Genomic DNA, 11328 nt, shown 5'->3' with positions numbered 1-11328 from the left:
AATATAAAAAAATATAGTGCATTCAATATTAAAAAAAAATATTTAAATATATATATAGTTGTTAACCATATAGAATCTATTTCCGGCCGGGTTCTTAAAAGATATTGCCGCGTTTTTTCGACATTTTTTACGCTATGAATAACAAGCGCGACATTCGCGAAATCTAAAAGAGTATACAATGATTTATTTAATTATTTCGCTTTTGATGGTACGGCCTTCATAGAAAAAAAAAGATTATCTTCAATCCATTTTTGCTGCATATTAATTAATGCATCTTTTTAGAGCTGTGTTAGACATTAGAAAAATTGCTAAAAAAATAATTTAAAATTCAGTATTTTTATGTTATATACTCTGTTTGAAATTCTCTCGTCAACGTTCAATCAATCAATGTCTAAAAAACGCCGAAAAAATGTGGCATTCATCTTTTAAAAACCCATCTCGGTGGTATTTCCGGTTGGCAAAGACAACATAAATATAGAAATCATGAAACATTGTTGTTCCACAATTTTGCCACATTTTTAAACATCTTGCTTAAAAAAAACTTCCAAACAAATTGTAAATTCTACAAATTTAAATATTTAGAGAAAATTGAGTAGTAATTTACTTCTTGATTCAAAATATTTGATTAAATTGAATCAAAACTAATAATTATTTTTGGCACTCTATATTCAAATAATCATAAGCTTATCAATAGTGCGCGCACAGAGGTGCCATAAATTTCAAAACTTAAAAATATAAGTTTTGTAGCGAAATTACTCTATAATTCGAAATCTCTGTCTTTCTTTTAGAAACATTCAGGGGAATATACGAAAGCTTATATTTATATTAAAGATGAAAAATCGATAAATTCAAATGCACACGGCACATCTGCGTAAACACACCCTGGATTTTTTTTCTTTTAATTTTAATTCGTATGAAGCTAGCTCAAATAAGTAAATATTAAATTTGATATATTTTTGATGATGCGGGAGGATGTTTTAAAAGAAATGATGAAATAATTTTCAAGGTTTTAAAAAAAAGTTAGCTTCTTTTATGCGAAAAAATTCAATAAAAAGTAAAAATTTTTACCAAAAAGTTGGTCAAATTTTACCAAGTTTTTTTTTTTGTTAAAGTCCAAAAATCTGGACTTAGCCTAAAAATTTACCTTGTCAATTTTTACCAAAAAGTTGGTCAAATTTTACCAAGTTTTTTTTTTTGGCAGAGTCCAAAAATCTGGACTTAGCCTAAAAATTTACCTTGTCAATTTTTACCAAAAAGTTGGTCAAATTTTACCAAGTTTTTTTTTTTGGCAAAGTCCAAAAATTTGGACTTAGCCTAAAAATTTACCTTGTCAATTTTTACCAAAAAGTTGGTCAAATTTTACCAAGTTCATTTTTTTTGGCAAAGTCCAAAAATCTGGACTTAGCCTAAAAAAATACCTTGTCAAATTTTACCAACTTTTTGGTAAAAATTGACCAAATTGCGTTTTTTTGTCTAAGTCCGAAAATTCGGACTTAACCTGAAAAATAGAGTTGTAAAATTGACCACATTTTTGGTAAAACTTCCAAAAGTGGTAAAATTAAAAAAAAAAAAAAAAATTTAAATTTAGGCTTCATTGTATAGAAGTCATTATTTTAAAGTACTACAACTGATTATGAAGAGCTGTTTTTTATTTAAAACACAAAAAACGGGTTTTTTTGTTTCGTCAAATTTTACAAAAAAAATGGTAAAATTTGACTAATTTTTTGGCTAAAATTTTTGCTGGTAAAATTTACCACGAAACTGGTATATTTTACCAGGTTGACCAGCTTTACCACTTTTCTGGTAAAACGATTTTTTTTTCTGGTATTTCGTAGAACCTGGGTATTGAAGTTTTGCTTTAATTTTTAAAAAAAGTAAATCTTTTCTATAATTAGGGACGGTTTGTCCGTAATGGATAATTGCTCTTTTAGTTAATTTTAGTTTAGATTTCAACATCTGTATGAAACCTACACCAGAAACCTACTTCGCTACTTATGGATATTTTCATTCTTGCTTTTAATTGCATTAACATATATTTCAATCATTGAATTTATTGATAGGTAGGTATTACAGTTTAAAAACGAGTTACATAATAAAATACATTATAAGCAATTAATTTTCTCTCTTGTTTAACGTTAAATGGTTGGGGGGGGGGGGGTAGGTATTACAGTTTAAAAACGAGTTACATAATAAAATACATTATAAACAATTAATTTTCTCTCTTGTTTAACGTTAAATGGTTGGGGGGTGGGGGGACTACTTGATGCAGGGTTGGCAGGAAAAGCAAGGTTTTTTTTTCAGATTTATAACACCAACAAAAATCCATAGCAAGTTAGCCGTTTTCCTAAGAAACTTAAAATTTTTGTTTTACTTAAAATGTCTGTACACACAGCATAAAAACATAAGAATTTACAAAAAAAAGAAAAGACTTATTGTTGGAAAACAATATAGTTATTTGAAAAATGTAATTGGGTATGAGAGAGGCAGTAGTGAGGACTTCTTGGTAGTACAGATACTCAACAATTCTCATGAATGAATGTTAGTTAAAACAAGGATGACAACATCCATGCGTAGCGAAGCACAAAATTTTGTGGATGGGACTGACCGTCATGGTTGTTTCTTCAAACGACGTGAAATTAAATTTTGATATCTTTAACTGAAAAAAATTTTGAAAATCGGACCATAAACACCAAAGATATGGGGGAAAATGTGCAAAATTAAAAAAATAGCCTAAAACTTGCTAAAAAGCCGTCCGACCGCCATTGATGTTTTATAGTTAATTGTGCTCCTTAATGATGGTAATGTTGTCAAAAAATTTCAAAATCCTATCTTTTATAGGAGCTGAGTAAATCCCATTTCCCCCATAGCGTTACGGACTGACTGACGGACGGACATAGTGAATTATAGAGTAGCTTCGCTACTAAAAATTAGGTTTGCCCCTTAAAATATAAAATTAACAGATACAGATTTCCTATTATTACAAATGCTAGAAAATTTATCTATGATACATAGAATAAGAATTCAGAAACTATCAAATACTTTAAGCTTAAATTAAGAATAGTGATCTTGTGACTTCCGTAATGATTTATTTAGTTAACATTAATGATAATATAATTTTGAGGCAAGCCTAACTTTTATACTAACATCCACGGAGATTAGTTTTAAAAATATTAACTTTTTTTAAAGAAGGCTTATATTTTTCCATAGAATTTAGATATGCAATCGGTTTTTTTTGGTAGACCTCTTATTTTTAAAGAAAATGATTAAGTCGGGTTTAAGGTACAAAAACACAATAAAAAAGAAAAAAATTGCCATTATAATCAAAAATAGCAAGATCTTTAATTTGACACCTTACTTTTTTAATTCAACAGAATTAGAAAAGTAAGGTGTCAAATCAAAGATGCCAACCCTGACTTTCCAATTTAAAATTTACTATCCAAAACATGTCGGTCCGTAAGTCAGTCAGTTATTTATTTAGCCTTCTGCTACATGGTCCACATAATACAGGAATTGATTGGCCTGTTGGAGCTGTTGCAGCCTAGAAATCTGAAATAAACAGGATATATATAAATTTTTTGTTGTGATTATGACGTCTATTTTTAATTTAAAAGTCAAAGTCTCTCACTTCATACCCGACATAGCAGCAGTAAGTACCATTTTTAACGTCTCTAGTTATAAGGCAGTGTCGTCTTCAATATATGGGTTGGGCCAACAATTGTAAATGAACCCCCCCCCCCCCCCCCAACTGTCATTCTTTATTTTTTCTTTCTATTTACCTCATTATTAACATTATTCTCAATAACTGAGTCTGGCAGACTAGTGGTATCCGGCCGTGTGTTTCCTTCTTTCAGTTTTTGTATCATCATTCTCTCATGGGCAATCTTTGTCTCCAACAATTCCAGTTGTTTAGCTGCCAGAAGTTCCTGCAGCTCCATGTTTCTTTTTGAATCTTCCTTATGTACCTGCGTCACCTCCTAGACAATATGAAAGTCTTAACTATTTTTCACTTTTGGCCCGATGTGATAAAAACCCGGGTTTTTAAAAAAATAACCCAACCGATTTTGTTAATAAGGCCCGTTTTTGGGGGCTTTCATTTTTTTCTAAAGATTATTACCTATTTATTTATTCCGTTATTTGTAAAATGCAGTTATTCAATAGTTAAATAAAATGTATTTATAATTTACAGAGGTGTATATTCTACAAAATTTGTCCCTGCTAGGGGGGGGGGGGGGCTTGGTAAAAAAATAAAAACTATGCAACAGGGGAAAAAATGAATCTTGTGCTATAATTGTTGTTTGCAAATGTTACTCCTTATGAGTTAAAATATTGAAAATTAGGTTATATAATTCACACAATTTCATCCCATCTCAAATAGAATATCCCCATTCCCCAAAAAGTTAACCCTAAAGCTGAGCAAGCATGAATAAATAAATGTATAAAAATGTGTTACCTTTATCTCTTTGTAAACCATTTTTAGAAACATTGGCTTGCCTAGCCCTCTTTCTTCAACTTCTGCAAGAAAAAGAAATTTAAGACAATCTCCTGCCAAATTTTTTTTTTCTCAACATATTCCTTGCAGACAATTATTACTAACCCCCCCCCCCCCCCCCCCAACCCATCCTAAAACGTAGTTCGTAAAGGGAGGACCAAGCAGAAGATGAGGTATGTACATGAGATAAACAAATATTTCGATCAGATCTTAAACAAATCTAAATATATAAATAAAGCTTTATTGTATTCTTCAACAAACAAACATCTGACTTTTTCACCCCAAGTACTTCCCAAAAACAATAGGGATGGTAATCCGTCAAATTTTTGGACCGGATTCGGATTCTTACAAGAATCCGGCAAAAAAATGGCACATTCTCGCAGATTACTTTAATGACCACTAGCGACTACGCCCCTAGTTAGTAAGTGAAGTTTTAATTTTCTTACCGCCAGTCCCCGATTTTCTCTTTCTCTTGGCACGGCCGCCATTTGTTGACCTAAAATAGGAGAGAAGGGTAATTAGAATCTAACAGTATGAGTACCTAAACAATTCACCACTGGATAAGAATTATTAAGGGGGAGGGGGATAAGTTGGGACAAAGCCTTTGAACAATATTGTTGACGTACAATCTTACCTCGGTGCCGCTTCTTCTTCCTCTATCTGAACAAATGGCTCATCAACCTGGGGAACTATTTGCTGTTCTTCTGCCAGTCTTCTGCGGGCTGCTTCAATGATGCCTTCTTCGCTGAAGCATAATGAAGTATTTATTTTTCCCGACAAATCAAGTCATTACGTCACAAATTTTCATTGTTTTCCCGTGAAATAGCTACTCTATAAATTATTATGTATATGCCAATCTCAAACTATTGACAACACTGGATCTCGAAAAAAAATAAAAGAAATTTAGTTGAAAATAGGATACATTTGTGTTCGAAATTTTTTCTCAATATTGGTATTACTTTTCATTTAAAAACAAACCTGTTTGTGTCTGTATTACAATCTAAGTTAGACAACAGTCTGGTATCCGCTGGAGTGCCAGGACCTATTAAGAATAAGAATTACAGCATCCGTAAGTTGTGTTGCTGCACAAAAAAAACCGCACTTTTTTACAGTTTGATGTAAGCAAAGCCTTTGATACTAGAAATTATAGCAAGATTCCTAAGAGAATGAAAAATTTTTAAGTAATTATAAAATTGATGGGTTGAACTGAAAACCTTTCTCACCTAAATTTTAAAAAAAGAAATAAAGATGGATGTGTTTTATTCCTAGGTAAAACTTATTTATTCCTGTCAAAATTTGTTGATTTATTAAAGTTAGCCTCCCGTTCTCAAATATTTTTAAAAACTTACAGGCAACCAGCCAGAGATCCAAGTTGACTGCATTGGAATCCGCTTCTGGTGGTTCATAAAGACCGTTGCCTGAACCCGACGACATAGGATGGCCATTTTAAGGCATTTGATTATTTTTCCAACAATAATATTTACAAAATATGTGTATTCTGTATTGAAAAGAACTATAGACAATTTTTTTTTTTGTAAGTTAACATAAATTTTATTGTTCTACTAATGCTTTTAAGCCTTAAAACTCACACCTTTACGGAATTTTAGCACAATCTACCTCCCACTTTATCATATGATTTTTTTTTTAGATATAATTTGTCAAAATTTGTCAGTTGGTAATGACTATTTGGCCAGCTACACTATGTCAATGCCTGTAACGTTGTACATCCTCCTGGCTTCAGCCCTTTTCCCATGAATCTTAAATAAATACAAATTAACACGTAAACAGATTCATCAATAATTGCCATAACCCTGTAATAAAGTAAGAGGGTGTTTATCTGTCTGTACCAAAGGATCTCGCTAAACCGCTAATGTTCTCCTTTACTGGGTAGCTTTTGATAGGTCTTGAGATGGTTTTTAACTATTTTTTTTTTGGGGGGGGGGGGGGAAGGGTAACTACACCCCCTCAGGATTAAGTTAAAACCAACGGATAGTGGGGGGGGGGGAGAGCAGATGGAGACGTCATCAATTTTACTATGTGTTGCCCCCCCCGCTACAGCTGAAAACCACGCATAGGTTTTGTCATTTTTTTCATAAACCCTAATTATTGGTATTATGTGAATTGACCCCCCCCCCCCCCCCTCCAAAAAAAGGATTTTTCATACCTTGTTCTCTTCTCTTCTTCGGTTATTGATGAAGGTTTTAACCTGTTAACGGGTAATTAGTGAGAATTTGGGGCTATTAGTAAGCTGAATACGACAAGAAAGGCGATAAAATAATCGATTATGATCCAGGAAACAATATAGAAATTTGTTGTTTTTTCAAGCAAGATATTTTTTACATGTTTCAACTATAGACTGTTGAACATTTGTTTTTCACTAAATTCCTGATCTCTTATAAAGTATTTGTCTGCTGGAAGTTTGTTGTTTAATTTTTCCAGGATTTCGGAGTAATACCTTAATAAGAAAAATAATAAAACATCCATAAGTAGCGAAGCACAAAAATCGTGGATGGGAATATGAACAAGTGGAATGAAAGAGTATTCTTTAAAATCAAGAGTATATTTTTTTGGAAAGAATAAACACAAAACCTTTTTTATTTTGTATGTTGATCAACATACAATCGGACAAAATAAATATCATGTTGTCACAAAGTTTCAGCCTTCTCTCTGTCATAGGAGCCGAGAAAATCACGTTTCCCCTACTTTGTCTCTTACGGACAGACATTTCGAGCTATAGAGTAGCTTCGCTACTCACAAAAACTTACTTCTGTCTGATTGGTCCATTTTGGTCAATATTCTGCCTGTAAATTTGTTTTAATAATTTTTCTAAAATTATGACTATCCAATTTAAGTTTTAATAGGAATTTTGTAGTGGTTTAATAATAAATACTGAATTTTTTTGTCGGACACTGGCGACTGGAAACGTTTAGAGGAGGGTACCACTACCCTCCCAGGAGAAAATAACCCCCCCCCCCCCCCCAAAAAAAAAAGAACCCCTCCCCCAAATTTTTTTAACAATATCTCAAATAAAAGTCAAGGGCCTCCTAAGGCCTCTAGGGGCGCAGCTGGGAGTACAACTTAAACTATTCTCCTATTAAAAAGTTATTAAAAACCTGAAATGTTCCCACATGACCTTGTCCTTCGTGATGATGTCTACAATTAAAATTAAGTAAATTTTACAGGGTTATACGTGGAGTAAGGTAGGACACCTGCCACACGAAAGCCGGGTTTAGACAATAATGAGAGCATAATAACCCCCAAGCTACAATGTACTTATATAGCACAAACGACTGGTAATATTCAATGTTAAAATCAGATTAAAAGAAATGAAAACAAAAAAAACCTTTAATCCATTCTCCTTGTATTTCTTTTTTTAAGAAAACATTGATAGCATTTTCGCTTTTTCCTTGAGGGATAACAGTCACCTTCACATTTTTCGACATTTTATTCTAATCAAAAAAACAAATAAAAAAATATGCATCCTTTCGTAATCGGAAATTTGGATGTACAGCTAGTGTCTCATTTATCCTAAATAAATACATATTTGATATATATAGCTGCGCTTATATGCAACCTGACAAACTCTGATAGTTTGATGTACAGTCATCATGCATAGTCTCATTTATCCCAAATAATTAATTGATGTAGCTGCGTTCATATGCATCGAAAATTTGGATATAAGCCTGTGTCTCATTTATCTTAAAACAAGGATGACAACATCCATAAGTAGTGAAGCACAAAAAATTGTATAAGAATTTAGATATTAGATATTACAAAAATTTTAAAAATTGGACCATAAACACCAAAGGTATGGAGAAAAATACAAAAAAAAATAGCCTAAAACCTGCTTAAAGGCAGCCTGACTGTCATATTTGTTTTCTCGAAACGACAGAAAATTTAATTTTTATATTTATAACTGAAAACCTTTGGAAATCGGACCATAAATACCAAAGATTTGGAGAAAAATATAAAAAATAGCCTAAAAACAGCTAAAAAGCGGTCCTACCGCCATTGATCCTTCATAGTCAATTGTGCTATTCAATAAAGGTAATGTTGTAAAAAAAATTTAGACTTTTATCTTTAATAGGAGCCGAGAAAATCACTATAATTAAATTAAATAAACATTTGGCATTGGATGAAGATTTTTGATGAATAAAAAAATATTATCATTTACTAAAATAGCGAACACATTTTCATAAATCAAAATTTATTATTTTTAAAGGATTACATGATCATTCATCAATTTAATTATTTTAATACTATTCATATATCACATTCTTATAATGTGAAACTATCAGATTGAATAATTATTAATTTTATGATTTTTTATTTTAATTTCAGTGGAAAGCTGTCTATAATACTACGTGATAAATAACTCAATGACTATTAATGAATTTTTTAAAAAAAACTTGAAATGTTTTCTCCAAAATTAACCTAAAACTGCATGTGCATATTATCAACAAAATCTCCTTAAAATCAAAATTACTTTTTTTATTATTACCTAATGATCAAAATTTGTTATAATATCACAGAGTACAACGGATGGGAATTTGTTTACAGCTTGTAAAATCATCATCTTAGTTTTAATCAAATTATACTTTATAAGTTTCACTTTATATGCATTGCATTGTTATAAAATTTTACATAATTAAAGTTATTCAACCGGTTATTCAATGATTGCAAAATATCACATCTTTCCATATTTTAGCATAATTAATTGAAGGCAGATGTCCCACATGATGACGTGTTTCTGCAACGTCCATACACGTTAATATTCTTCTCTGTTAGGATGACAACAATGGTTCGAGACCCGGCAACCTAAAATACAAAACATCTTTAGTATTATTTTACATTATTGAATAGGTATGGAATATTATGAAAAGGTAAAAATGTCGTCAATGGATAAAGGAGGTGGATAAGAGGTATCGTCATTTTAGCCAGCTGCGAGTGTCACTTAATTAGAAGAACAAGAAAATCTAGTATGAAATCCAAGTAACTATTTATCCATTCCTTAATCACACATTCTCATTATTGTTTTAAAAGCTACGATTGAATGTGACGATCATCAAAATAAAAATGGTACAATTTTTTCATGTAAAACTTTCTAAGAAAGGAGGGTAATTTATGCTGTTTATTACTCAAAGATATATTTCATAACCATTGTCTCAACAACTTTAGAACAAGGGTACTTTTGAATTTTGATAGGTTGGTTCATTAAGTTGAATGTTCAAACGTTTCAACCACTTATTGGAATCTACAGAAAGTGAAGTTTTGTGATCATTGGGGATGTACATTATTTATAGGCCATCGTTTTATCCCTTTAGATCCCTGCAAACTTTCCTTACCTGGAGAAGAAATAGGCTGATATTACCACCACACCTGCCCATGAGGAAGGCTGCTAGACCAGAGTGCAGGCGTAGGCTCGCTTCAACATGCTTATCAACACCTGTAATAGTTATTTATGTCATAGTATTATGGACAGTTTTCCGCGGATATTAAGAATTGTAATATTAAAACCCTCGCTAACCAGTTCTAATCCATCAGATATTAATCAGTTCCGAAGTCATACTGTAAATAATATTATTCAAATAGAAATAATGCTAATAGAATGGATATAGAAAGAAAATATATGTATAGTGACTTGGGAAAATTTGTCGTCAATTTAATTTATTGGTCAGTTTGTTCATCCAGGAGGAGGAAAGGGGAGGAAAGGGGATGTGTAAAGATCCAAGTAGTAATAAATCCATTATCCTACCTCGTGACGCACTTGCATGTAATAAAAATTGTATACTAAAAATTTATTGATAATTTTTCTTTCAGTTTTACGTGGACACCCTCCCAGGCTCTTAAAGGTCCAGTTACTTACTAAATTCCATATTATTATAAAAAATCTTGTTTTTAGTAGGGTTTCGAATTTCAACCATAGACAATTGGTTTACCTCGTCTGGATAGAACTCAATAACATCTCCGCTAGCACCATTTGTACTGTTATTGTTACTTCCAGTTTCTGAACATTTTTGTTGTTAGGGTTTTTCAGGGATCTTGACGGATAAGAAAATGGCCTATAAATTGATATAAATACCCAATGATGAATTATACACAAAATTACCCCTTCTGAAGATTACAATTGGTAGTTAACCCAAATTCAATAAAAGTCCCCAAAGTTGTTATGCTAACAAATAAGGAAACGTTATTATAAACTTTGGGGACTAGCGTAATAAATAGCGCATTGTCCCCCAACTCCCTGGTCTTAATTACTAAGAAAATTAAAAAAACTAGAAAATTAAAAAAAAAACAAGAAAATTATAAACATTTATGTATGTATATGGAGATGAAATAAACCTAGTATTAATCTTATGATTCTATTTTAATATTCTCGAAAAATTGTCAGTAATACGATGCTATACATGATTCTTCTGTATGGATAAAAACTAGTTCTAATCCAGTGGATATTGGAAATATGTTTACCTTTTAGCAAAGTTGACCACGCCCTCCACGAGGCCCAGCTTGTGCAGCTTTATGTCAGTCTTGGTGTCCTGCGGCCAGAAGTAGACAAACCTCCTCTTCTCCTCCCCATCCTTCTGACCCCAGGTACTGTTGAACAGAAAGAAGTTCACCACCTGGCTGGACGCTAGTCCAGAAATCAAATTAAATATTTGCTAAAAATAAATACATTAAATTAGACAATTTTTCCGCGAATATATTAATAAGATGCATATTTTAACGGACATACAGACTTTCAGGGAACAATTATAGAGTTGCTACGCTTTCTGAATTCTAGCTTAACTAACTTTACGAAAAGAGCCATTACCCATATAGTCAGGCGGACCGAACCTATT

At 32.0% G+C, this 11328-nt stretch overlaps 1 long non-coding RNA gene across 1 annotated transcript; it reads right to left on the bottom strand.

Moving 5' to 3' along the window:
• Positions 1-8679: 8679 nt before the first annotated feature.
• Positions 8680-11120, bottom strand: LOC145312822 (uncharacterized). Its single transcript, XR_013877134.1, has 4 exons — positions 10958-11120; positions 10429-10496; positions 9835-9935; positions 8680-9307 (listed from the first exon to the last, which is right to left on the bottom strand). It is a non-coding gene; the product is annotated as an uncharacterized LOC145312822 (long non-coding RNA).
• Between the last annotated feature and the right edge of the window lie 208 nt (positions 11121-11328).

The sequence above is a fragment of the Acartia tonsa genome, chromosome 2 (assembly GCF_053477335.1).
Source record: "Acartia tonsa isolate MP-2025a chromosome 2, ASM5347733v1, whole genome shotgun sequence".
Taxonomy (NCBI): Eukaryota; Metazoa; Arthropoda; class Copepoda; order Calanoida; family Acartiidae; genus Acartia; species Acartia tonsa.
The sequence above is the reverse complement of the archived record's forward strand: the minus strand, read 5'-3'. Positions and strand labels throughout refer to the sequence as shown.